The 27,832-nt window shown below is 39.6% G+C and overlaps 2 long non-coding RNA genes across 2 annotated transcripts in view; one reads left to right on the top strand and one right to left on the bottom strand.

The window, feature by feature from the left end:
* The window catches only part of LOC139356718 (uncharacterized), an 81,740-nt gene that overhangs the window by 11,663 nt on the left and 42,245 nt on the right, over window positions 1–27,832 (top strand). The window contains exon 2 of the long non-coding RNA XR_011609065.1: window positions 17,362–17,460. This is a non-coding gene — a long non-coding RNA (uncharacterized lncRNA). The remainder of the gene's footprint in view (window positions 1–17,361; window positions 17,461–27,832) is intronic.
* LOC139356546 (uncharacterized) lies at window positions 17,637–27,692 on the bottom strand. Its single transcript, XR_011608549.1, has 3 exons — window positions 27,576–27,692; window positions 24,370–24,571; window positions 17,637–17,927 (listed from the first exon to the last, which is right to left on the bottom strand). It is a non-coding gene; the product is annotated as an uncharacterized lncRNA (long non-coding RNA).

Raw genomic sequence — 27,832 nt, forward strand, 5'->3', positions numbered from 1 at the left:
TTTCCACTTTTCTTAAAAAAAAAATACGTGTATGTGTGCACGTGTGTGCATGTGTATGTGTGAGTAAAATTTTTATAAAAGGAATAAAAATACGGTTTTAAAAAGTCAAACGATACTACCACAGGATTATAACCCAAACCCATAGGGTTGGTGCAGCTGGAAGGAATAGAAATCATATGTTTCAATGTCTACACTTGTGCTTAGACCCTATTCCTTTGCACCTCCACTTCTTCTGGGGCCAGCATCCTGGCTATGGAGCCACTCCAGTTCAACTTCTCTACAGAATAGTAAGATTCTGGCATCCTGGCAGGGTGAGGAGGAACACTTGCCTGGACCTGGGTAGAGGAGAGGGAGGAGAGGGTCCAGGGGTTTCAATGTGCTTTATACTGACTTTTAAACCATTCTCCTGATTTCTCCCCGGAACTCCACCCTTATCTGCCACAGACTAGGCACCATCAATGGCTGATACTTACTAGGAGGGGTTGATGCTGTGATTTGGCTCCTTTGACATTGGCATCCAGCTTGCTCACACTTGGTATACGGCATTCTTACTTTTGCTCACTCCTCCTTCCACTTTTTATCTTCCAAAAATATGTTTACTCTTTGCAATCACAATTCTCTCTCTCATCACCTGTTTTCTTTGTCCTTCTGAGTTTCTATCTCATTAGTTCCTTTTATATGCAATTTTAGAAGGGTCTGTGGAAAGGTAAGGAAGAATGTCTTGTGTCTTCCATGTTTAACTGAAATGCCTCTTCCTTTACTCATTTTAAAGCTTTTCATTCTTTTGGTGTCAGCTTAAATTTGCTATCAGCTTAAATTTGCTATCAGACTTCACTGACCAAACCATGTGTAAATAGATCCTCCTGGGATCATCTATGAGAGCACCCTGTTTTTTACTTTCATAGCATTTCTTATAATTTTAAGCTATCCTTATTTGTTGAGTTGTTAACTTTAAATAAATATATTTATTACCTCGTTTAAGGTCTGTTGCTCCCACTAGAATGCACACTCAAGGAAGACAGGGACTGTGTCTGTTTTCTTCAGCTGAGTGCTTAGCACAGTATCTCACCGTGACAGATGCTCAAGAATTCTGACTGATGAACGCTGACGAACAAGGGGACCAAATCTTAGACTCCACTGACAGCACCTCCAGGGCAACAGCAGACTTGAAAGAAAAAAGACAAAGATGAGCAAATTGCACAGAAGCGTGGATTCTTCACCCAGACTTTGTCCAAATCCCAGAACTACCACTTGCCTAGTGTGTAACCTTGTGGATAAATTGCATTAAAAAATGGAGAATGGAGATAATAATGGTATACCTACCTTATGAGGCTATTAAAAAAGTTAGAATTAGTCAGTAGAGGTAGCGCACATAGAACAATGGCAAGCATATAGTGCTCCATCAGTTTTGGCTATTAGGTGTTAGAATACTTGGCTTGGGGTGGGGGCCTTGGTTTGGTGAGGAGCCTCCTTCCAAGTTTTGCTCTGAAAACTTAAAGCTAAACTTCTGTATATTACACACATGTTGGCATTGTTTGTCTGAAATGTTTAGAACCCAATTTTACTTCTGGGTTCTACTTATGTTCTCACTGTGTTCATACTTATGTTGAGTAATTTGTAAGGTGTTTGGGAGTTCTGGTAAAGCAGGGCCCCTTAGGGCATCCCCAAACAGAAGACTTCTCCTTGGGAATGAGGTATGTCAGGGAAGACAGGGTGAAAGATTATAGAAAGGAGATAACTTGACAGACTTAAAAGAATGGAAGGTTTGGAAGGAGTGGGATGTGGAGGTGGAGAAAGGGAATTCGGACACCAGACAGACTTTGGTTGAAATGCCATTTCTACCATGACTAGCTACATGACCATGAGCAATTTGCTAGACCTCTTAGTGCCTCCACTTCCTTAGCTATAGTAATTACATGAGATGATATACACAGAAAACGTAGGCTAGTACCTGGTACAGAGGAAAACACTCTAGTATTTAAATTATCATTATTAGGAGTAGCCAAGTTCTGCCATCTCTGAATCTGACTGGCAATGTGGCCTTGGAATATTCACTTTCCTTTCCTATGTCCAAGATACTCATCTATGAAATAAAGTTGCTCTTTATATTTATATGCTGCTTGTAAGTCAGAATTCTGCCAAGGGCTATCTTTGGAGACCTCTGCCTGACCACCCCCAGCAACATCCAACCACACACACAAGCTCCTGGGATGTTAGGTCTTTTCCACATTTTGGTAGATCAATATTTCCATATTTTTTGTCTGCTGCTGTACAAAGTTAAACTACATTACATTGCAAAGGGTCAGTGCAAGCCAGTCTCCAAGATGGCCTTTGTCGATCCCCATCTCCTTGTATTCACACCCTTGTGTTGTCCCCTCACACAATGAATGGAGGTGAATAGTGTAACGAATACAATTTTTCAGAAATGACAGTGAAATATCTGAGACTAGGTGGTGAAAGACATTGAGGCCTCCACCTTACTTCTTGGATCCCTCACTCTTGAGGAAGCCAGCTGCCATGTCATAAGGACACTCAAGCAGCCCTGTGGAGTGGTCCATGTAGCAAGGAACCTGGTCAACAACCAGCACTAACTTGCCAGATGTGAGAGTGAGCCTGGGCCACCCAGCTAAGCCACTCCCAGAACCTAAGCCTCATAATTATAATATGTGTATCATCTGTGTGTGATAATACATGCTTATTGTTGTTTTAATCCTTTATGTTTTAGAGTGATTTGTTATGCAGCATCAGATAACTGATACAGGGTTCCCTTGTAACATGTTTTGCACAGCTGAGTCCAAGTTCAGGCCTTCTAGCTAACCTTGGCACTGGTGGAAACCCTATGAACCTTTCCAAAATCTCACTCATTTCTCCTCCTTTTTAGGTAGCAGGCCTCTTTCTCAGATCATAACACTGCATGACAGTTCCCATTGGTTATTCTGAATTGTTGCTGTTTTTTTCTTTTCAAGCCTTATTCTGAGGTTTCTTGAATACCAAAGCCTGCTCCAGAATCTGACAAGTTTCAAGGCCTTTTCCTTGACCAGCGATTTTCCAAGGCCCTGAGAGGGGCTCATGCAATGTGTTCACATGATCACATGGATAATAAAATTTGTGAAAAAACAGTAGTTAACTATAATCAGTTAAGATCACTGTCTCTCTACTTCAACTTCCACTCTGTCTTACTCTCCCTAACATTCAGTGGTACTGGAGTGGCCATGGGCATGTTTAGCATTCAGCTAAGGGGAAGTTTACTTTAATTTAGGCTTAGTGGGATGTATTTTTGTGGTTCACAGGCACTTTTTTGTGTGTAGATTTAAGTTATTTCTATCCTTCTCGGTGTTGGAATGGTTTCCAGCAACTTTCCTACTACCTACTTTGCTGACACAAAGGTGCATAAACAGAAGTCCTATAGTCAGTATATATCTTGCACCATATCAGCCTGGCACCAGGAGTATAGGGACTGGGGAGGAGAAACAAGGTTTGAAAACACAAAGCCAGAAGCTATTCTGTGAAAGTTCTTCCAATCTTCAGATATATAGAGTGACTAGATCTATACCTAGTCAACATCACCAAAAATAAAAAAAAAAAATCCAAATTGTAATCATTCATGCCAGAATAAAGAATGAATTATTGTTCTGTTCACTGTATAGATAACTACATTGCAAAGTCATTTTCCTGCAAAGAAGTGAATGGCCAATAAATTCACAACCAAAAAAAAATTTAGCAAAATAAGTATAAAAGCACATCAAGCAGTAATAGGGGTATGCTAGGCAGTTAATTAAAGCAGCTAGTATATTTTTTTCCAGGTTTTTTCATATTTGGGGTATTTGTCAGCTTTTAAAAATGTGTAATGTATTGTGATTTCTCTTTCTACAGTAACACACACTTTCAAACCTGATTTTGTATTTATAATTTGGTCATGAGCATGGGATTTTGCCCATCAAACCTGGCCCTGTTCCTGCTGTGTCCCATTTAGTTCTAGATCTCTGTAGGAAGAATTCCTTCTTTTCTATGCTCCCCGACTCTGGCTTTGGATTTGCGCTAAGCTGCTCTCCTCTCGCCACTCACACAGCCCTTGTTCCCAGCCAGTCTCATAGGACATTCTGACTCCTTTTAGTTCTGAACCTTTTCTCTTCTGGATGCATGCTTCCATTCGGTTAGCAAGTATAGCATTCTCTCTCCTTGAAGCTCAGTTTATTTTTGAAGGCTTCATGTTCTTTTTCTCTGATAGAAGCCAATGGCAACCCCAACTCATCCCCTGACAAGGAGGATCCTTCCAAGCCGCTGTTTATTTCACCTGCTTCATGACCACCATTACCCTGCCAGCCCCAAGAGAGCAAGAAACACATCCATCTCCCTCAGTCATGCTTAGAACACTGCTGGCACACAATGAATGCTTGTTAAAGAAACAAATAGGTATATAAATTAATATCTATTGCCATAAAGATGAATTTTATGTGATCAATCATAACTTACAGTTCAAAATCTAGCTCTGACTAGGCAGATTGCCCCCTAATTCATGAACTTCAGGTGAAAGAATATGTTTTCACCATAGAGATGTCTTCTTTGCTTTTACATTGTTGAGACTTATCCTTAAGTTTTCTTCTCTTTTTTTCCCCTACCTTTTGCTCTAGCCTCCCACTCCCACCTAACACACACACACACACACACACACACACAGTCTCTCACACACATACACACACAGTCATACACACACAGTCACACACACACAGTCACACACACACATACACACGAAATTGGTTGTGAATTGCTGGAGGCTTATGGTTAGAGTTATTTAATTTACCACTTAATTTTGTTGGCCAAGTGGCTGGCCAGGTGAAATCTGGCAGTTTGGTGAGAACAGAGGAAATTCTGCAGTTAGGGATAAGCAATGCCCTTGTGAAGGTAGGAGAGGTCCTGTTCCGGCTGACAGTTTGCAGAAGATGAGAAACACTATCCTTAAAATGGGCCTCAGGAGAGAAAATGCATGTCTAGGAATAAATCTCTGTTAGTTTTCTCATTGGTTAACAGGAAGGATGCCTTATTTTCCCAGTAATAATACATTTCCTTCATTGAGATAAGTGACCTCTAGTTTTATTTCCTTGCAAACTAGATTATAACCCTCTAAAATGAAACACCTCACCCCATGCTATTTCCTGGAATGGAGTGGACAGCTGTTGTATTTGCCTGTCTAGTATCCATTACTTGTTATTCTGATAACAGTCCACTGAGTTTATGGTGGTGGGGGTTCACTCCATGCCTGGATCCTGGGGTAGGCTCAGGACTCAAGCCATGTCAGACATTTTTGCCCCACAAATAAAACTTGGGTAAAGTGTGAAAAAGTGAATATTGGTGCACTTCTTTTATCCCGACCTCAGTGGCCTGAAGAAAATGTCCCATTTGTTCCTGGCCCAACTTCCTTGAAACTACTCAAGTTCCTATACTAAGACCTGGTACTTGTGTTTTCATTTCTGTTCTATGTGTTAGTTCTAAACCTTTCTTTTCTTTTCTTTTTTCCTAAGTGTCTAGAGGTGAGTTTCTCTTGTCTGCAATCAAAGAACCTAGCAGATGCAGTAATATATTAAATGGGCCTGAGTTGTGAAGAAGACCAAAATCTGGGACCAGACTCAGTTACAACTGCACAGCAGGGAAAACTTGTTTCTCTAACTTTCCATTTCTTTTTCATTTTTGCCTTGCTTTGAAACCAAAAATTCCTATCACCATACCTATCATCACACTCAATGCCATGGCGCCCTCTCCTTTTTCCTAGTAACATCTAGTCTCTGAAAAAGCACCGATCCTAGTCATCATTTATTTGGTCGATCCTTTTTGAGCACCTATTATATGTCAGTTATTGTTCTAGGTGCTTGGAATATGTCAGCAAAACCTCTGTTGCAGTGGGGCTTATATTCTGATGGTCAAAGATAGACAATAATCAAGTAAATAAATAAATTAATGAAATAACTGGGGACAGTGATAAGTAGTATGAAGGGTGAGGTGATACAGATGACTGGAGGGTCAGGGAAGACTTCTTTGAAAAGTGGACATTTAAGTTGAGACATAGACCATTTGTGGAGACCAACCATCTCAAAATATGACTGGTGGGAGAGGAAAGCTCTGTAGGCAAATAAAAGAGAAAGAGATCAGGGACATATAAGCAGGGCATATTCAGGGGCCAGATCACGCTGGGTTTTGTAGACCATGGCAAGAAGTTTGGATTTTATCCTTATTGTCATAGAAAGCATTAGAAGGGAGTGACATGATATATATTTTTAAAAGATTACCGATTGCAGCATAAATAATCAATTGTCAAACAGAGAAACCAGATAGGAGGTCATAACAGTAGTTGTCACAGGAGATAATGGGGCTTAAGCAAGAGTGGAGATGGAGAGAAGTGAGATGATATAAAACATATTTTGGATTTGGAGATGCATGTGCTGGAATAGGAGGAGTGATGGCCCCATTTGCTGAGATAAGGACAATTAAAAAGGTAGTGGTGTGATGGAGGAGGCAGAATCCTGAGTTTTATTTTGATCATGTTAAGTTTGAGATTGTTCATCAGATATCCAAGGGGAACTGTCTGGAGTCATGTTGAAGAGTCAGGACTGATGTAAAGTTAGGAGTCATTAGCATATAGATGGTGTTTAAGGCTTGAATAAAATATCTAAGGAAAAACTGTAAGCAGGAGACAGGGCTATAGACCAAGCCCTGGGGCAGTTGACTATTGAGAAATTGAGCCATCACTAATAAATAAATAAATTTTATTAATGTACTTTTCAATGTTCTTAATCAAGATCTTAAGCCAGATCTTTGACTTTGGATGAGTTCATAATCTAGCATAGTATTCTAAGGCATTTATTCATTTATTTTTTAAAGGTAGGATATTCCTCAATAGAAATCTTAGGGCTAAATCTAACAGCTGAAATTGGAAGTACTCTGGTTGTGGTGTCAGGGGGTGGAGGCTGTTCCCAAGCCCTGCCCTGTTAGGGCCCCCTCCACCACCCCCTTTCCAAGAGTTATACTTGAAATGCTCTCTGACTGAAGACCCTTCATGAATCTCTATGGCTACATGGGGAACAGAGGGAAAAATCCCTCACCTCCTTCAAGTCTCTGCTCAAATGTCAAGTTTTGGTAAGATCTACCCTGTACCCCCTTTTCACACTACAGAAAAATTGCAGCCTGTCGCTAACCCCACCTTAGTCCTCTTAATTCTTTTAGCCTGATTTTGTATAAAGTGTATATCAGATACTAACATACAATATGTTTTGCTTATTATTTTTTTCTTTTTAAAGAAAAATATGTTGTCAGAACATAAGCTTCACACAGGAAGCATTTTTATTTTCTGTACATTGATGTGTTTCACTCATTTATAAATACTGTAGTGCCTGGCACATAGTGGCACTCAATACATAGTCCTTAATGGATGAATGAACTAATGTTACAAAAGGGGCAGTTTCTTAGTGGACACAGCATTTATGTATCCCTCAAATATTTACTGAGTATCTAAATAACCTAAACTTTACTAGATTATACAAGAAAACCAAAGGCATTCAGAAAATTAAATTTTAAATAAAGTTTTGTCTTAATCTAGGCATCTTGGATAATTCAACAGTTTAATTTCCAATTCTAGAGAAAAGTAACAATTTCCATTTTAATTTTCACAAGTAGTAGGTTGGAATATTAGGCTCAATTCTCCATGCTCACCCTACAAAAGCGTTTGCATCCACCCCCTTGTCATATAACTTTGCAGTGCTTCTGTAGAGCAGACAAGGCATTCATCCCTGCGGTTAGGCTTTGCCATGTGACATTTTCTGGCCAATGGGATGTGAGCAGATGTGTTCTGCGCAGAGGCTTCATTGCGCTTGCGTGGTCTCGTTTGTGCTCTTGGGCATTTGCCATCTGCCATGAAAAAAGCAAGTCCCAGTCAGCTACCAGAGTGAGAAATTAGGTGGAGCAAACCTGAACTCACCTAGAGCCTGCCAGTGTACAGATCCTCAGCCAAAAAGTGAAACTTTATTGTTGAACCCACTAAGATTTCATAGTTGTTTACTACCCAGAATTAGTATATTCTAAATCTGACTAATGTAGCCACAAATAAACATAACTAACTTATGAATAGTAGCTCTCCTAACTAGAATTTAATATAGAAAGAAATTTTCACCTTTCATTAAAGTTAAAATTAAAAGGCATTTCATGTTTTTTCTAAAACTTCCTTGAAAGTGAGCGCATTAAAATATGAAAAGTGAGGTATATTTCCTAAGACAAACATAATTTAAGGCGCTGTTCTAATGAAGGGGGAATGTTCTGGCAGTGAAAGCGCATAGGAGTAGGAGCAGAAGGTGTGTCCTAGCTAGAGTTATGCCCCTTCTTCCCCTGGATGAGCCACCAAAAATCAAGAAATCCCTGGACATTGCTACATCTAGAATGTGAGGACTTCGCAGCAAATGGTTGCTAAGGTAGCTTTCTGCCCTAACATCTGATTTGCCATTTTTGTGTAGAATCAGAATAAAAATTATTTCGTAGCAATAGAAGAAAAGTACTCTACTGATGGATGGAAACAAGAATTTTAAAAAGAAGTTTTACAATACCCCATGGAATTGAATTATTCTATTGTACATAGAATTTAAAAGCAAATGAAAAGAAGGACAGCCTCAAATCAAATCATGTCAAAAGGATAAAACTCTTATAAGGCAGCTTATTCTACAGAATGGCTTGTGGCCATTTTTCTTTGATAAGAAAATAAGTGGAGAAACAGTGTCATCTTTATTTTTTACTTATTTATTTTTACTTACATTTATGTTTATTTAGGACTAAAGAGGGTCATGGAGATTATGGGGGAGCTGAAAACCTCATGGTGTTGGTTTCTTTTCTTTTCTTTTCATTTCAATTTTTATTTTACATACGGGGGTACACATGCAGGTTTGTTACATGTGAATATTGCATCATGCTGAGGTTTGGAGTACAGCTCCCATCACCAAGGTAGTGAACATAGTGCCTGATAGGTAGTTTTTCAACCCACGCCCTCCTCCCAGTAGTCCCCAGTGTCTATCGCTCCCATTTTATGTCCATATGTTATCAATGTTTAGCTCCTACATGTAAGTGAGAACATGTGGTATTTGGCTTTCTATTCCTTCGTGAATTCACTTAGTACTATGGTCTCCAACTGCATCCACGTTGCTGCAAAGGACATGATTTCATTCTTTTTTATGGCTTTGTAGCATTTCATGATGTATATGTGCCACATTTTCTTAATCCAATCTACCAGTGATGGGCACCTTGGTGGATTCCATGTCTTTGTTATTGTGAGTAGTGCAGTGATAAACATACAAGGGTATGTGTCTTTTTGGTAGATTGATTTATTTTCCTTTGGTTATATACCCAGTATCAAAGTATCATTTTTATTAGTAAGGATACACTTTTAAAAATAACAGGTCACTGGAAAGTAACTTTATTGAAAGTTATTCTTGTCCAATTTTGATGTAGCAAACTCATGGATCAAGTGTCTGGGTTGCTATCTGTATTATCCATATTCACTATTCTCCGAACTGCTTCTGTAAAACTGATGTACTAGCCTCTCCAAGCTTTGCTCCAGGTTATAGCCTGCTTCTTTAGGCAGGAACAGAGTTGTGGAAATGGTTGCCCTCTGAAAGACAAACTTTATGGGAGGAATTCCTTTTTAGTGTCTTTTTTTAACTCCTCTTCAAGAAAAATGATCTGTCTCGGTAACATGTCTTATCTTTTCCTGATCACTTTTTGCAATCTGCCTTCCCCTAGCAATCTGCTACAGCAATCGGCTTTGTTCTGCAAAGGAGCCCTGTCATCTCTCAAGGCAGGGAGAATCATCAATGGCATCTCACTTCAACAAATTAGCCACAGTGTTTACACTGCAAGTCCTGGAGGCAGAGCTTTCTTGCATTTCAAGAAATTCCCAGGATTCTAATGTTTTTTCCAAGTGAGAATGTTTTGATCCAATGCATTTTACTTCTCTGGCTTAACATACGTTATTCTCTGGGCACCTACTGAATGCTTTAAGTCAAACTCTTAGAAATATTAATGCACAGACACACCTACATCTATTGATGCAAATAAAGAAGGCAGTACGCTGCAGGAGAGAGAAACTAATTTGAAAGTTAGGAAACTTAGAGATTTACATTCTAGTTCTGGTTCAGGTAAGCCAATCATTAACTGTGTGACTTTGGGCATATCACTTCCCCTAAGATTCTCTTCCCTCCACTGTAAAATGAAGAACAAAGGGGTTGGGTTAGATTAATCCTAACAACTACTCCAGTGCCAGCATTCTGTAACTTTAGACTTCTAATTGGTAGCTAGATAGGGATCAACTTTGTTAAGGCAAGGCGGTGGAAGCCATTGTGAATAAGTTCTGTGGTCAGCTTTTACCCCAAGCAGAAGCTGTAACTTGTTGGGGGCTGCCTAAAAGAAGGGCAGCCCTGAAAGACTCACAAAACCCTTGTCTCAGTTCCCACACAATGTTGTTAATACGGCTACAAAATCGTGGTATCACAAGGTGGCTTTAACTGCTGCCACTACTATATTTTACTAGTTGTATTGGTCCTCATGTAGAGCCCAAGGGTCTGAGCATTTGAAGACCTCATATTATAGGGCTGAGGCTAAGGGAACAATAATAATAATTTTTAAAAAACGTAGTCAGGGGTGACCTAAGTAACTTCCTGAGGTTCCTTTCAGGCCCATGAGTTAATGTATGGGAAGAACAAGCTTATTAATCAAAAAACACTGATCTGCTCAATGTCTAATTATACCTGTCACTGTTGTTGCCCACACTTCAGGCCTGATACGGTTTCTTCTCTGAAGTCACATGGCTGTATTTTCAGACCAGTTACTAGTTGCTCTGTGTATTTTCTGTGTGACACATCTCTTCCATGTGACAGTTCAAAATTGTCCAGAGACACACCAAAACCCCTCCATAGAACAACCCAGCAACCCAGAGACCACACAACCCCTTTCTCTTCTCCTCCCCCACCCAGAACCTCCTGTTAAATTTCCAGCCATCTCTCAAGGTCAAGCTCAAACCCTTCCTCCTCCGAGAAGCCTTTCTTGATCCCCTCCCCATCAGTCTTAATCCCTCCATTTCTTATACTCCCCAAGCACTTTGTACCTCTATTATTTTAGCACTTACTTACCAAAGTCTGTCTTATATTAAAGTTATTTTGTGCATATGTTTTTCCCATGACATTTCAAGCTTTTAGAGGGAAGAAACAAGTCTTATTTTTCCTTTCTATTACCTGCAACATTCAGGAAAAGGGTTTGCTCAGAGTAGGCACTTAAAATTGTTCCATGAAGCGTGAAAGTAGAGAATGAGTGAAGTGAGAACCATGTTTTATTCATTCTTTTATTTTCACATTTTATTACAAAATGCTTTTTATGTAGTAAAATTCTTAAAATTGTTGGATCACTTATAAATACACTAAATAATGCAAAAATACTAAAGTAGAAAACTAATTAGACTTGTAATTTGTTCGTATTGCCATTAAAATAAATTTAGTCTATTTAATCAATGTCAAGAATGAAATTTGCCAGTAATATTCCTTTAGAAGTAAATGCTCCTTTCATTCACCCAATGAATTTATTTATAACGAGTCTCTGCACACTTTAATTTGGAAGGAATGCATATATTTAATGAAACACTCAGAGTATTTAATTAATCATTTACAACAAGTCATAAAAGACATGAAAAGCCATCTTTCCATTTATATGACTATTTCCTAGTATAACAAACTTTTCCAGTACTACTCAAAGCAAAGCTACAGTAATTTATGTTACAGTATTTTATATTTGTCAATGTCACCATCTCCTCATTCTGTTTCTCCTTTTTTTTTCTCCCTGCTCGATCAATTAAACCAAATTATAGGTTGCTAAAGTGATCTTGGTCTATCTCTGACCCTTCCTTCACTAAACCTAATGTCAGAGCATCCTTCACATGTACTTCTTAAAATTCTCAAAAATGTTCTTTTTCAGTTTGAGCTTTACATACCTGTAGAAAATTGCGATGTCTTGCCAGTTTTCACACTTCTTTTCTATTCTGGGCTCTGTGCAGTACCCTAAAATTCAGCCCTCTTTGGATGACCTATGTCCTTTGGGCAAGGTTAAGCAAGAAATGTTCTCATTCTCTCTCTCTTTTTGTTTGTTTGTTTGTTTTGAGACAGAGTCTCACTGTCACCCGGGCTGGAATGCAGTGGTGTGATCTCTGCTAACTGCAACCACCGCCCCCTGGGTTAAAGCGATTCTCGTGCCTCAGACTCCTTGGTAGCTGGAAATTATAGGCATGCACCACCATGCCTGGCTAATTTTTGTATTTTCAAAAGAGACAGAATTTTGGCATATTGGCCAGGCTGATCTTGAACTCCCAATTCAAGTGATCTGCCTGCCTCAGCTTCCCAAAGTGTTGGGATTACAGGTGTGAGCCACCGCAGCTGGCTGAAAATGGCCTCATTCTCTAGGACAATTATGCATTGTCTTTCCTTGCAGCAGAGCTATTATAAAATGGTGAAGTTAATTTGATATTACCTAATGCTTAATCTAATACGAATATAGAAGAGTTTCATTGGAGGAGGGTTCCATTTTGTTTTAGACAAAAGACAAACATACTACATATACTACAAATTTCTGAGAATGACTGTTCATTCAGAAAATAGTTGTTTGCCATTTATAGAGCATCTATTTTAAGGTAGGTGCTACTCTAAAAGGGCTTACAGTCTTGGGGAGAGATATGATCATCGAATTTTACAATACAATAATACAATATAGTTAATGCTATCATAGAAGTGCCTGCTAGAAACAGGGAAACAGAGTTGAAAGTTGAAACAATCTATGGAATGTGAGCACATCTCACTTAGTCGCAGAGGGTGAAGTGCAGTGGTGTGAACATGACCCACTGCTGTCTTGACCTCTTTGGCTCAAGTGATCCTTTTGCCTCAGCCTCCTGAGTAGCTGGGACCACAGGTGTGTGCCACCACGCCTGGCTAATTATTATTATTATTATTTTTGTAGAGACAGGATCTCTTTCACTATGTTGCCCAGGTTTGTGTGAAGTTTTACAGAAAATTAATACAAACAGAAATCAGACCTTTAAGAGTTGAGAGTAAGTAGGAGAGTTAGGACTTGTACTTACTTAGCTATTACATAGTATAGAACCCATTAAGTACCAGAAGAAAGATACAGTCATATTGTAGGGAGGATGCTTTCACATGGAGACAGGAGGGCAGTTTTCAAGGAAGAAGTGGAATTTGAGTTTAACCACGAAAGCTGAATAAGGTAGAGATGCGTTAAGATGGGCGGCAAAGAGAGAAAAGAAGGAGTGCCAGTCTTGATGACAGCAGGATAACACACGTGACCTTGTCTTGCTCTTCATTTTCCCAAGCAGGTACCAGATACTATAACGTTGCTTTTCGCTTTTAACAATGGTCTGTGCTACCAAATATGCATGACCTAACCAGCCCTTGATTTCTCCCCTTTGGCCTCCTCATCTGCTACTAATTGTGAGAAAACTTGCATTGGAGATGAAGCTTTATTGTAGTCCCATTTAATGGCCAGGGAATAAAGAATGGCACCACCTGAGTGATTTGCTCATATTTTTCTATAAACTTATATCTCACGTTGTTTATCATAATTAAACAGCAAATGCGCCAGGAAGGATCACTGTTTTATAAAAGAGTTTCTATATTCTTGGCCCTTGCTCCTTCAAAAAATAAAGAAAGAAAAGAGAAGAGAAGAGAAAAGAAGAGAAGAGAAGAAGGAAGGAAGGAAGGAAGGAAGGAAGGAAGGAAGGAAGGAAGGAAGGAAGGAAGGAAGGAAGGAAGGAAGGAAGGAAGGATAAAATGGAAGGAAGGAAGGAAAAAGAAAAGAAAGAAAGAAAAGAAAGAGAGGAGAAAGAAAGAAAGAGAAAGAAAGAAAGAAAGAGAAAGAAAGAAAGAAAGAGAGAAAGAAAGAAAGAAAGAAAGAAAGAAAGAAAGAAAGAAAGAAAGAAAGAAAGAAAGAAAGAAAGAAAAAGAAAGAAAGAGAAAGAAAGAAGGAAAGAAAGAAAGAAAGAGAGAAAGAAAGAGAGAGGAGGGAGGGAGGGAAAGAGAGAGAAAGAAAGAAAAGGAAGGAAGGAAGGAAGGGAGGGAGGGAGGGAGGGAGGGAGGGAGGGGAAGAAAAGGGAGGGAGAGAGGAAGGGAGAGGAAAGGAGAGAAAGGCAGCCTGGGTTTGTATGCCCAGGTTTGTATGAGCCCAGGCTCATGCCTGTAATGTCAGCACTTTGGGAAGCCTAGGTGGGCGGCCTTCTGAACTTTCAGAAGTTCAGTTTCTCAGTCATGTAAGCCACATTTCTAGTGCTCAACAACTATACATGTCCAGTGGTTACCCTATTGGGCAGCGCAAATATGGAACACTTCTGACATCAGAGAAAGTTCTACTGGACAGTGTTGCTCTAGAGTCATTGTGCCCAGTGAGTGACCTTGGGCAAATTACTGTGTGCCTCGATTTCCTCATCTGCAAATGGAGATAATAAAACAACTTATTTCACAGGATTCTATGAGGATTGAATGTGTTAGTATTTGTAAAGAGCTTAGAAACAGTGCACAGCACATGGTAAGCCCTATAAAGCATATGTTAAACAAATAAAAACACATTTTACGTAACTGAAATATGGCAGTCAAGTCCAAATAACATCCAACATGAATAAAAGGAGGTGGGGCGGGGAAGCAATTCCTATTGTTTCCCACCAGCTGAGGTTCTCTTCCCACCTCTTCCCTCGACCTCTCCTCATGTTTGTTTTGTTCAGCTGGAAAGACCACCAAGCAGGAGCTCTTCTCTATTGCACAGTGAGTGCTTGATAAATATTTATACTAGAAATAATAATGATGTATATGGAAAAGAATCGTTCCATCATCTTGGAATTGTAGCCACTGCCAAGAAGTAGATGACTTCAAGCAACTCGGCTGTGCTCCATGGCAGATTAGGAGAGGAAGTGAAAAACTCAACTTGTTTGGGGATTTATGATGAGAAATAGTTCTAGTAACCAAAGTCTCTTGGATCCAACCCAGGCTGGTAATCCCACTTGGATACATATTTGGGTGTTTTATCATAAATACAAAAGAAAAAAGTCTCTTTGCCTGAGATACTCTAAGTGTGTGTTGTTGAATGGAATTCTTCCTCACCTCCCACCCATGGGAATGATGGACAGATTGTGAAGAGAGAAACTGATGTCATTAGGGTACATGTCCAAACTACAGACATAAACTTCTTCCTGCCTAGGCACTTTCTGTATCTGTGCAGACTATAAAATGCACCAATAACAGGCATAGCGCTCTTTATCAAACAACAACTTGCTTTCTTTCACGCCATTTCCTATGCCAAGTTTGGCTTCTTTTCCACCACTTCCTACTTTTCAAATTCTCTTCATCCTTCTAGGTCTTTGTAAAATATCCTTCCCTCTAGGAGGGTTTCTCTGCTCAACCCCAACTGGACATACTCACATCCTCTTTTGAAATCCTTGTGTCATTAACAAATTGCCAGCATATATAATAGCCGCGTGCTTGCATGTTTATTTCTCCTATTGATCTAATGTCTTTTTGCATCCTCTGTCTCTAGCACTGTATTTTTAACATAGCAACAGTTGCTCAAAGTCCCAAATGGCTAGCTGCCTACTCTAACGTCCCTTTCCTTCTTTGTATTTAGAAACCGAGCCCTGATTTGTAGCTGGACCTCTCTGCAGATTTTTAAAATTTTGTGTAAATTCAATAGGTAAAAAATTGTTAGACTCCTTCACAGGTAGATGTGACAAGTTGTCTAAGTTCCAGACCAATAAGATAAAAGCAGAAATATAATATGAAACTTCCTGTAAGTCTGCATTTAAGGGAGGAGGCATGCCGGTATTTCCTCCTTCCTTGTTCTCTGCTGTTTAGAATGCAGATGTAATGGCTGGAGTTCTGGCAATTATACCAGACCAAGAGATGGGAGTCAGATGCTGAGATGGGAGTCTCAGCAAAGCCAGAAGCTTTAGTCCACAAAGTCTCTGTAGAGTCACCGTTCCAGCTCCAGACTGCCTACTTCTAGGCTTATTTTGCATACATGAGAAACATATTCTGCTTTCTTTTTTTTTGAGACGGAGTCTCGCTGTGTCTCCCAGGCTGGAGTGCAGTGGCGTGATCTCGGCTCACTGCAAGCTCCGCCTCCCGGGTTCACGCCATTCTCCCGCCTCAGCCTCCCAAGTAGCTGAGACTACAGGCGCCCGCCACCACGCCCGGCTAGTTTTTTGTATTTTTAGTAGAGACGGGGTTTCACCATGTTAGCCAGGATGGTCTCGATCTCCTGACCTCGTGATCCACCCGCCTCGGCCTCCCAAAGTGCTGGGATTACAGGCTTGAGCCACCGCGCCCGGCCCATATTCTGCTTTCTTGTCTAAACAACATTTGTTGTTGTTTTTCATGTTGTGGACAACTGAATTTAATCCCAAAGCATGCATTCAACAATTATTTGTATTGATTTACATAATTATATGATTATATTCACTTTCTGCTTCATAACTTTTATTTAGATTTTAAAATCTACGTTTAATTAATACATTTCATTTTCTGCATGTTTTAGGCTCACAGTAAAATTGAGCAGAAAGTACAGTTTCCACATAACCCATCCCCCAACACACACCCAGCCCTTTCCAGCACCAATATGTCACACTATGTTTTGTTACAACTGATGAAGTAATATTGATGCCTCATCTTCAACCAAAGTCCATAGTTTACATTACAGTTCGCTCTTTGTGACCAAAGCTCACAGTTTACATATGGTTCACTCTTTGTGTTGTATAGTCTGTGGGCTTTGACAGATCTATAATGACATGTAGCTACCCTTACAGTGTCATTCAATATAGTTTCATTGGCTTAAAAATCCTGTGTTCCATCTATTAATCCCTCCTTCCGTCTTCCCAAAACCCTGGCAAACACTGATCTTTTTACTGTCTGCATAATTTTACCTCTTCCAGAATGTCTTATAATTGGAATCACACAGTCTGTAGCCTTTTCAAATTAGCTTCTTGCACTTAGTAATATGCCTTTATGCTTCCTCCATGTCTTTTTTGTGGCTTAATAGCTCTTTTTCTTTTTCAAGTGCTCAATACTATTCCACTGTATGAATATACTACAGTTTATTTATCCATTCACCTATTGAAGGACACCCTGGTGGCTTCTAAGTTTTGGCAATGATGAATAAAGCTGCTATAAACTTTTGTGCACAGGTTTTTGTGTGGACCTAAGTTTTCAATTCATTTGGGAAAATATCAAGAATGATTGCAGAACAATATGATAAAAGTGTGTTTAGTTTTGTAAGAAACTGCCAAACTGTTTTCCAAAGTGGCCGAACCATTTTACATTTTCACCAGCAACGAAGGAGGGTTCCTGTTGCTCTACCATTTGGTACTATCCGTGTTTTGGATATTAACCATCCTAATAGGTATGTAGCCATATCTCCTTGTTGTTTTAATTTGCAATTCCCTAATGATGAATACTGCAGATCAATTCAAATAATCATTCCTTCTTACAATGTTGTGAGGGAAGGTTGGCATTCTTACCACTTCTACTTGGAAGTAGAGGACTAAGAGACTCAGAAAGCTTCCTGATTTGTTTACAATCTTTATAGGTAGGGAATGATAAATCACAGTTAGACTTCTCAGCTAATGGAGGCTTCATTGTTGAACTACCAAGGGTTGCTCCTTCTGTTTGATGGGGACAAGAAACTTTCCCAACATTCTGAGTGGTGACTATGTTTGGCTATGCCTGTGTCATACAGAAAAAAAGCGGCATTTGGTAAATTACCACCTGAACCGAAAGTCACCAAGCAGTACACACCGGTTGCCAGAAGCACATCAGTCTGGGCAGAACCACTCTGGCTCATTTTCAGGCAAATCTCGTTTCCCTGATCTGAGAAACGAAGCAAAAAAGCCTCCAGACGAAAACCAAAAACCAAAACACACAACACACATCACACCAAGTCCCTCCCACAAGAAACACCATTTAGAGCAGACCCTCACAGCATTGCAAACAGCATTTTTCTGGCAGACTTGTTTTCCTCTTATGCATTTCAGCTATGAATGCTAAATTCTTGTCCTTCAGAACAACAGAATTTCCTAAACATTATTTTCAGTACTAAACTCTGAATTCCTTGGTTACTCATCAGCTCTGATCCTGGGCTTTGAGCTCAGGATGGTCGGGTTGAAGGGCACAGCAAACCACCATGGCACACGCGTAGCTGTGTAACAAACTTGCACATTCCGCACATATATCCCAGAACTTAAAGTACAATAATTTTTTTAAAAAATCCAACAGATGTAAAAGAAAAAAGTATCTTCAAATTAGCTAAGTTATAAAATATGACACACATTGTAATTCCCTGCTCACGTATAATGAAAACTCTTCAAGAAGGGAAATTAGGATGGAAACTTTTGAAATAAAGAAATTTTAAAAATGAACGTGTTTCCATAGGGCAGAATTTTTCCTAGACTTTTGAGTTGTACCATTTCCAGTCACTCGATAGGATTGAATTTGCAGTTTAGGATATACAGACTAGAAGATATGCCAGTCTGGGAAGGTACTTAGTTATCAGAGGATGTGAAATTTAGGCAGTGGTGGTGGGGGAGGGGAGATAGTTAGATTCCTTTGGAGCTTAACAAAATTTCTGCTTATTCAACAAAGCATTTTTCAATAAAGTCCTAACATTCCAAACATACATTTTTGGCACTGCTCTAAGATTATCAGCCAGCTTTCTTTTTATTGCTTTACCATATTGAAGAATTAAGTAACATCAGAATTGGCAAAATGAAAATGTGAAGGAGGTTTTCCAAAGCCAAAGTAAGACATAAAGAAAAGGGTAAGATTGTGGGAAATGAGAACAAGAGGGAAAGAAACCTTGTGTGAAATTTGGAGCAAAATCCTCCTTTTCTTTCTCACGTTGAATTGCAACCTTTAGGATTGCCGCCTCCTTAGTAATGATGAGCATGTTCATGGCCTTAGGCTCTGCCAACATTAGCCAATGAATTCTCCGACAACCATCAAGGAAGTCCTGGTTCGCTATTTTTTCCAAGAGAAATATGTCAGTCTACATCAGGGAATATCAGTGATTCTATATGACCAGAAGTCACAGGCCGTGTGTTTCTTTGGGGTTCTGTGCTCTATTGGAACACATAAGTCACATTTTCACTGGGTGTATTTAACAGTTAGAAGGCTTTGGGTTGTAACAGAATATCCATCTAAAGGTGACTTAAACAAATCAACAGGCTCATGGTCCCAGGGTTGTTGTAGTGGCTCAGTGATGTCATTACAAACTCAAGATTTTTCTCCCCTTCCATCTTGTCAATGCTACCATGGTGCCTTTGATCCTCAAGTTTGTCATCTCATGATCACAAAATAATTGCCACAGTATGAAATATCACATTTTCCCCAGTGTGTCAAAGAGAGAGAAAGGATAGCCAGAAAAACAAACAAGTAAGCAAGGAAACAAACAAACAAACAAACAGAAAACACAACTCTCCTCCCACATTTCTCTCCTTTTATCCTAAAAGGAAAATATTTCCTAGCATCCTCCAAGCCAGAAATGGCCAGAACTGAGTCACGTAGCCAATTCTAGGTGCAAGATAAGGCTGGAAAACTAGATGCCTATTTGGAATTTTAAGTTTTATAGGCCGGGTGCAGTGGTTCATGCCTGTAATTCCAGCACTTTGGGAGGCTGAGGCGGGAGAATGATTTGAGGTCAGGAGGTCAAGACTAGCCTGGCCAACATGGTGAAACCCGTGTCTACTAAAAATACAAAAATTATCTGGGCATGGGGGGCACACACCTGTAATCACAGTTACTTGGGAGGCTGAGGTGGGAGAATCACTTGAAGCTGGGAGGCAGAGGTTGCAGTGAGCCAAGATTGTGCTACTGCACTCCAGCCTGGGCAACAGATCAAGAGCTCATCTCAAAAGTTTTATCATGAGAAGTGGGCTATGCTAGGGAGGAAGGGATAAGAGAATGGAGTAGTCAATGTTGTATAGACAACCACTGCCACAAGTTCAGAAAGACTGCTGAGTACCAACAGGAAAAATCCTTCCTGAAGCAAATGATATTTAGTGTTCATATTGGAATTTAGGACTGTCCCCCAACCGAAGCATTCATAGTTGAAGAAAGGGTCAGCTAAAATCCTATAATGAAAAAAGTCCACAATCTCTGATCTGATTGCTTTTGTAATCTTAATGCAGGAAATCATAGCACTGGTTATACAATGAAAGATTAACTTTTTGTACCATGGGGCTGGTATTGCTATTCCTCTTGTTGCCTGTCTCCCATAGTTCTGTTTCTTAATTCTTCTAGTCCCAGATGGGATTCACTCTATGAAACTTAGCTCCTGTTGATTCCCTGGGGCCCGAATGCTTTTCACTGAACCATTAGAGATGAATATTTTTAAGAAATTTCCCATGGAGAGATGGCGGTTGAGAACCCACCCAGCCCAATAAAATCTGCCATCCCCTCTTCCAGGGCCTTCAATCATCACCAAGCTCAGAATACTGCAGCTCAGAAGCACAGTTTATTTGTATGTTTAAGGTAAAAAGAGTATTTTGAAATAGCCAGGACTTCAAGACTGGATTCATCCTTGTTCAAGAGTCTCAACTAATTAAGATGATCTTACTTTACTTGTTCTATTCTTTTTATTTGCTTGAACAATGTGTTTGTTGAGAATTTTAAATGCTAGGAATGCAAATATTCTTAGCTCTCATAAAATGATCTTCTCTTAATAAAAGAACAGAGGGATCACCCACAAAACAAAATACTTAGTCTAGGTTCAACTTGAAGAATTGAAAATATTTGTGTTATCTTGGTTTTCAATAGGAGTTGACCTGTGGAATCAAATCGCTATTCGTCAGGGCTAATATCCCCACCTCCTGTTTAGCCAGAATCAGATGTACCAGAGAAAAGGAAAAGGAAAATAAAGAGGGAAAGTCAAGCCTATTGCACCTGGCCCATTGTGTAATATCCCACGCTGGATTGCGAGGTGGGAATTCCTTTTTGCCCCTCCTTCCACATGTGATCAATTTACGTCCTGGAACATGAGACTTCATTTCCTTGTATCTTTTTTGTTCTAGCTCACATATCTTTAAATTTTAGTCACGCTCATAAAATTATCTAATCTTTCCTCAAATCCAACTCTACCCTGCCTCAGCAGCTCCTTGTGGTAGTAAATGTCACAGGTTGACATTGCCGGTGGGTTGAATAGAAGTGGGTTGATTTGCACCTCTCTTTCTTCTATTTATGTTTTCTACCTTCCAGGTGCAATGAACGTGTCCTGTTCTTATTTAGGATAAGTTCAAAAATAAATGCAACTAAAAAAAAAAGCTCCTGGGGCCGGGCATGGTGGCTAACACATGCCTGTAATCCTAGCACTTTGGGAGGCTGAGGTGGGCAGATCATGAGGTCAAGAGATCAAGACCATCATGGCCAACATGGTGAAACCCTGTCTCTACTAAAAATACAAAAAATTAGCTGACTATGGTGGCATGTGCTTGTAATCCCAGCTACTCGGGAGGCTGAGGTGGGAGAATGGTGTGAACTCGGGAGGCAGAGGTTGCAGTGAGCCAAGATCATGCCACTGCACTGCAGCCTGGGTGACAAGGCAGAGACTCTGTCTCAAAAAAAAAAAAAAATCTCCTGGAAGTCTCATTTGATCTTGGTTACATGAGCTTATTAGAGAATTTTGTTGTTCCCAACATTAGCTGAGAAATGGACTCTAAGAAGTGAATAAACTAAAGTGGAACCAGGGTGCAATGGAGAACGAGAGCTGTTATCTAGAAAATCTTTCTCTGGCATGTTTCAGCATACTCTGCTCCTGACAATGGCTCCATCATCAAAGCATTCTGTGGTCAGATGTATGGGATATGCTGCGTAGGCTCCCTATGAGCCTCCAAATTTTAAGTTAAAGGCTCTGAGAACTTGGCAGTAAGTAGAAAACTCCTGGTCACATTTGTTTAATCCAGTGGTTCCCAAAGTCCTTTGGCCTTGGAACTCTATTTCTTGGGACATTTATTAGCTGCTGGTGAAACCAATGTTCAAAAAAATACTCCCTGGACAATTTAGGCAAAATATCTTTTCTATAAATAATTTAGTCATTAGTCACTCTTATAGTATTTATGCCTAAAGGCAAAGAGTATAGTATTTGGAGTCAGAAAATCTTAGTTCTAGCTTAAGTCAAACAATGTAACAACTCTAAGGCCAGTTTCTTAAATTGTGACACAAAGATAGACTCATCAAGGTTTCTTAGAGAACTGAATAAGGTAGGGAAGCAAATGGTTTGGGAGAACAGTAAAATATTAGGCAAATTTAAAAAATTATATTCTATTTGTTTGACACTTAAAATATGTTATTTTGAATTCTTTTACCATTTGTATAATTTTCTGTTGTTAGTTGGGATAGGGTTACTGTAAGAATAAATAGATCTCAAATCTCAATGCCTTTATGTAATAAGAGTCTTATCTTTCTCACTGACCCTGTTCATTTCAGATGTTTCTCTTCAGATAATTCTCTTGAGTGGTTCCTCTCTAAACAGAAACTCAGGGACCCAGGTTCTTTCCATCTTGTGGCTCTACCATATTGTGGCTTCAAGTTCAACCTGGCACTATCCAGCCAGCAGACAGCAGGGGAAGCAAGAATTGATAGAGGAATATGTAAAACGATTTGGGGCCTGGAAGTGGTGCACACATCTGCTTCCATTTTGCTTGTCAGAACCAGTCATGTAACCCTTCCTCAGGGCAAGAGGCCTTGGTATTCCTATGTTCCAGGAGGAAATGAAATAGCTGCGTAAACACAAAGCATCGCCTCAGGCACAGGGCCTAATTCCCAACCAGTCTATAAGCCCCTCCATTCCTAACATGAGAACCTTAGCTCCCAATTAATGTTAATAATGAAACAAGTTAAGCAAGTTTTTCTTTTTGCATTGTTTACAATGACCTCAATCAGTTAACTTTTGGGAGGAAGAGCTTCCAAGCCACTATGCACAATTACAGAGAAAATATAGGGAAGATACTCCCGTGGAAATGCAGTCTGATGAGGGAGAGAGAACCCACATAAATATATCTAAACACCAACTACAGTCTCTGCCAAATATTTGAAACCAACTGCAGCTGTGCAGAGGAAACATAAATCTGTAGAGAGTGAAAAAGGAAATAAAGGAAGTGGATAAGCTGGAGGTCTGAATTAATTGGAGCCAGAAGGAGATCATCTGAGAAGGCTAAACTTTATCCAGTATTTTTCAACAGCATGTAATTTTCCTAATTATAAAAGGTACAAAATTTAGGATGCACAGAAAAATACAAAACATTTTTAAAATCTTCATAATCCCAGTACCCATCTAAACTCCATATACCTTTCCTCTGTTGAGATAATTATAACCTACTTTTTGATATAGGTTCTTCAAATCTCTTTTCTATGCATATACATTCCCCCCCAAATATGCTGCTCTGCAGGTTTTATTTTTTTTTAATACTCACTAATACAATCTTGATATTTCCCAACATTCAGAACATGACTTTTAATTGGTGGCATAGTCAACCATGGTTGGGCATAAATTGTTCCTTTTTACTTTTATGAAAATGGTATATAAACATCTCTTCACAACCATCTTTGTACATATCTCCGATTTTCTGTGCTCCAAAAGTATTGTAATCATGGGGACTAACATTTGTTGAATATTATAATGTGTTTACTCTGAACTAAGTTCTTCATATGCAATATCTTATTTAGTTCTCAGAACAACTGTTATACCAGTACTATTAATATTGTATTCACATTCTAGGTGAGGAAACAGTGATTTAGGGAGGTTACATAGCTTGCCCAACATGATACAGCTAGTAAATGGAATAAGTGGGATTTGAACCAGAACTGACTGACTTCAGAATCCAAGTTCCATCCACTGTAGAATACTCCACCGCAGGAGCCCACTTAAATTCTCACTAGCAGATTAACCTCCAGGGAAAGTTGACAGAGTAATGGATATGGCTCAAGATGGGGCATGTATAATCAGGAAGAATGGTTTATGTGATACTTAGAGAAGAGAGTGGGTAGAGTTTTATGAGGGATATTAACTTTTGCCAGGTTGAAGTTAAAAAATATGAGCTAGTATGTCTAGAGTGGTAAAATCATTTCAAATGAGGGTCTCCAAGCCAAAGTTCAGGAGTGTTTAAAAATTATTTAAAGAGACAATGGGAGTGCCTGTCCAGTTGTATAAAAGGGAGTGATGTCAAAACAACGCTTGAAAAAGATGTACTTTGTTTCATTCTTTGATTTAGGAAACTGGCCTTTACCTTGTGGAACGAGATAAGATCCAAGTTTCAGAGGCCTTTGGGGAGACCTTTTGTCATAATTTTCCTCCAGCCTGACATGTTCTCTGTGGGAATGCAACTCTCTTTACAGTAGCTGTAGAATTTGAAGAGAGCCTGAAGGGCATGACCTTGGATGCCTCTTCCATTTCTAGTCTCCATGCGCAGCCACTTCCCCAAGTGCATTCCCAATCCCAGATGGAGTCAGGGTATGAACGATTGCTGACAAGAGATAAGAATGTTGACCAGAGAATGTTAGGGCAGAGTATAGCATGGCTGTTATGAGCCCAAGTTCTATCCCCACACTACCTGGGTTCACATGGTGGCGCCAACACTTAGTAGCCATGTGACTTCGGACAAATTACATATCCTTTCTGTGTCTTAGTTTCCTCATCTACACAATGGGGTAATAATAATAATACTAATGCCTAATTTATAGAGTCATTGTGAAGATTAAATGAGTTACAATGAGTCATAAATGCTAGCTATTATTATCTCTGCAAGGTAAAGGGTAATTGCCAGATAATTTTTGCAGTTAGTCCTATATCCCAGCTCTCGAAACACTGTAGGTCTTCCATAGATGTGTATGGATTCAAACTGAGAGTCTAATTCTTAAATCAGGTAACTCATGTCCCTAAGTAACAACCTATGTTTATTACATATCCTAAACATAAGTTCACAGAGTACCTGCTAAAACTTTCCTTTTCTCTTCTGAACTTTCTAGAGGTCATCACTATCACTTTGTGAACAACACAAATAAGTCTCAGAGCAATATCTCTTCCTATCTCCTTTCTTGTGTGTGCCTCAGTTTCCTCATTTCCTCATTGTTCACTGCTAAGTTAATTTCTGCATGCACATACATGCACACAATTTTAACTTCTTTTCTCTTTTCCTTTTTTCCCATTTCTTGCCTTATTTTCCTCATAGTGGTGGAAGTTGAACATGGGCCAAGGCTTTTCTCTCTGTTTCCCCCTTTAGTCATAAGTAAGCAGATGAAATTAAGTATCTATTTTTAGAGTTTCCAAAGTACCTCAAAACCTTCTACAGAAATGACATAAAAGTCTCCAACTGCTATCTCAAGTATCTATAATTGAAGGGTTTTCCTGATGTCAGCATCTAAAACAGTCTCTAAATCAATCAGTTACTTTTGAGCCAGTTAACTAATAATAACAAAATTAAAATAATAATTTTGAAGTCCACAATAGGCTGCTACACTATGGGTTAAATAGCACTTAAATGGAGGCCTGGGAACTAACTCCTATGCGTAGCATTGTTTTTATGGGAAAATACACTCCAAATTCCAGACAACTCATTTATCCACTAACTTTTGGAATATGACCCTTTAGTAAGTTGGAGACTGACTAAAAATACCAAATATTTTGGTGAATTTTTTATCAATGCATCAAAAATACATTCTTATGTTTTATCTTAATAGATTGAAGCAAATTCTAGACTACTTTTCCATAAGAATTGCTTTCCTGACCTCAGAAGCATAATTGAAAGAGGGCTTGTGGATTTTCTGCAAAGAAAGGACCTGGCTATTTTAATTAGCTTAATGTATGTAAGATCAATTATTTTGAGACAGTAGACAAACAAAATCATTCATAAGGTTGGCAGGTTTACGCAAATGATTTCACAAGGGTAAATCATTTTCAGGTTACATAGGACAGATGTGTTCAGTGTATGTGAGAATGTTTGAAAAATATTTTGGACTCTTTTCAAAGGCCTACACTACATGTGGAATTAACTGGAATTGGTTTCTTTAATTATTTCTTTCTTACCCACACAATAATGATGGGTTCCTACTTACAGGGTGATGTGACATTTACATGCCTACAAGTTTCCTTTCCTTTTGACCATTTTTAAAAAGATGCAGTATTTTTCCTTCAACATTAGAAGCTGGGTCCCCTGCAAGGCCTTACGCAAGAGACTGAGAGTTGAGGAAATACGTTTATGGTGGATGGGCTGTTTGAAACTCATTTTAGCTAAAACAGAAAAACTGCAGCTTGTGGAGTGGCAAGGGCCCAGAATTGGCCAGAAGTCATGAGTTTTGGCTCTAACTCCTCAATTGAGTGGCTTTGAGCAAGTCACTCACCTCAGAGCCTCATTATTTTTATCTACACAATCAGGGGTTTGGCATCTATGACTTGAAATTCCTTTCCAGCACTATGTTTTGTTTCTGTGGTTGGTAACAATGTAAGAATTTTGGGGGACGCATTCTTCCAAACTCTTGTCTTTCCACTCACATCATTTCGGTAGAGAGCTGACTGCCAATATCACAATAACTTTTTTTTTTCGATTCACAGCAACTTGAAAATGTGTTTTTAAAAATGGCAAGTTTGGTGTCTGTGAATAACAACTGATATTTTCCAAAGTTTTTCCTTCCTTCCTTCCTACCTTCCTTCCTTCCTCCCTCCCTCCCTTCCCTTCCCTCCCTCCTTCCCTTCTTTGAAAGCCTTTTAAGAGGTGAACACAACAGTTTTGGCCTGGAACACAGCTCTGTGGGTCAGGATCTAACGAAGGGAAATCCCCGATGTGCTGGAACCTTACAGCTCCAGGAACCGGCCATTTATGAAAACTGAAGTACCGCTGGAGTGAGCAAAGAAGCCACTTGTGATTCCAGCCAATTGTCCCCAGTCCAGACCATTCAGAGGAAAGAGTCCTGCCGGTCTTCCGCATCCAGTTGCCAAAACCCAGGAGGTGCGACACCTGCTTAGGAAACCCATAGTGCATGGGGAAATGACCGCTGAGGGGGCCACGCTTTCCCTTTTGCATTGGCAAAACTGTTGCTTTCTAACCTTTTAATACCCTTTCTCTGGATTCTGAGAATCTGACTATTTAAAGATTGCTTTCATACATTTAGTTTCTGCCCCACCCCACCACGGCCACTTTAGGTTTCTTAACTTTTAAAACTTATGATAAATGAGGGTGGGACTAGGTGGGGAATGGGGTAGATGGGAGGGCTGGGAGGATTGGGAGAGATGGAGTAGGGGATGGAAGATAAGGGTAGGGTGGAGCAGGAAGGGAAGGGTGGAGAGGAAGGAATGAAAAAATGAATAACCCAGTGAAGCAAATAAATGGAGCAGCAGCCAAATAAGCACACAAAACAAGTATATATTGACCGTCTATCACTTGCTAGGTGTTGTGATAGGCAGCAGGCAAATAGCTATGAGCCACGCAGCCAGGAGGGCGGATATTAAACAAATAATTAAACGAATACTTTAACAGTACACTGTGACACAATTGCCATGAAGAAATATAAGGGGCCCTCGACCTAGTCCAGGAGGTGAGGAGGACGATGTTCAAGCTGGATTATTTCCATGCCATTTTCCAAATTGAAATCTCAAAGTAAATTATATGGCAATATGATGTATGTTTTTTCCAAGTGAAACCCAAGCACACATCCTGCTCTGCCCCACCCTCCACCCCCACACGGGAAGCTCCCTCCCTCGTCTCGGGATCAGCCTGGGTGTTCTGCGGTTC

Source organism: Macaca nemestrina, chromosome 10, assembly GCF_043159975.1.
Source record: "Macaca nemestrina isolate mMacNem1 chromosome 10, mMacNem.hap1, whole genome shotgun sequence".
Classification (NCBI taxonomy): Eukaryota; Metazoa; Chordata; class Mammalia; order Primates; family Cercopithecidae; genus Macaca; species Macaca nemestrina.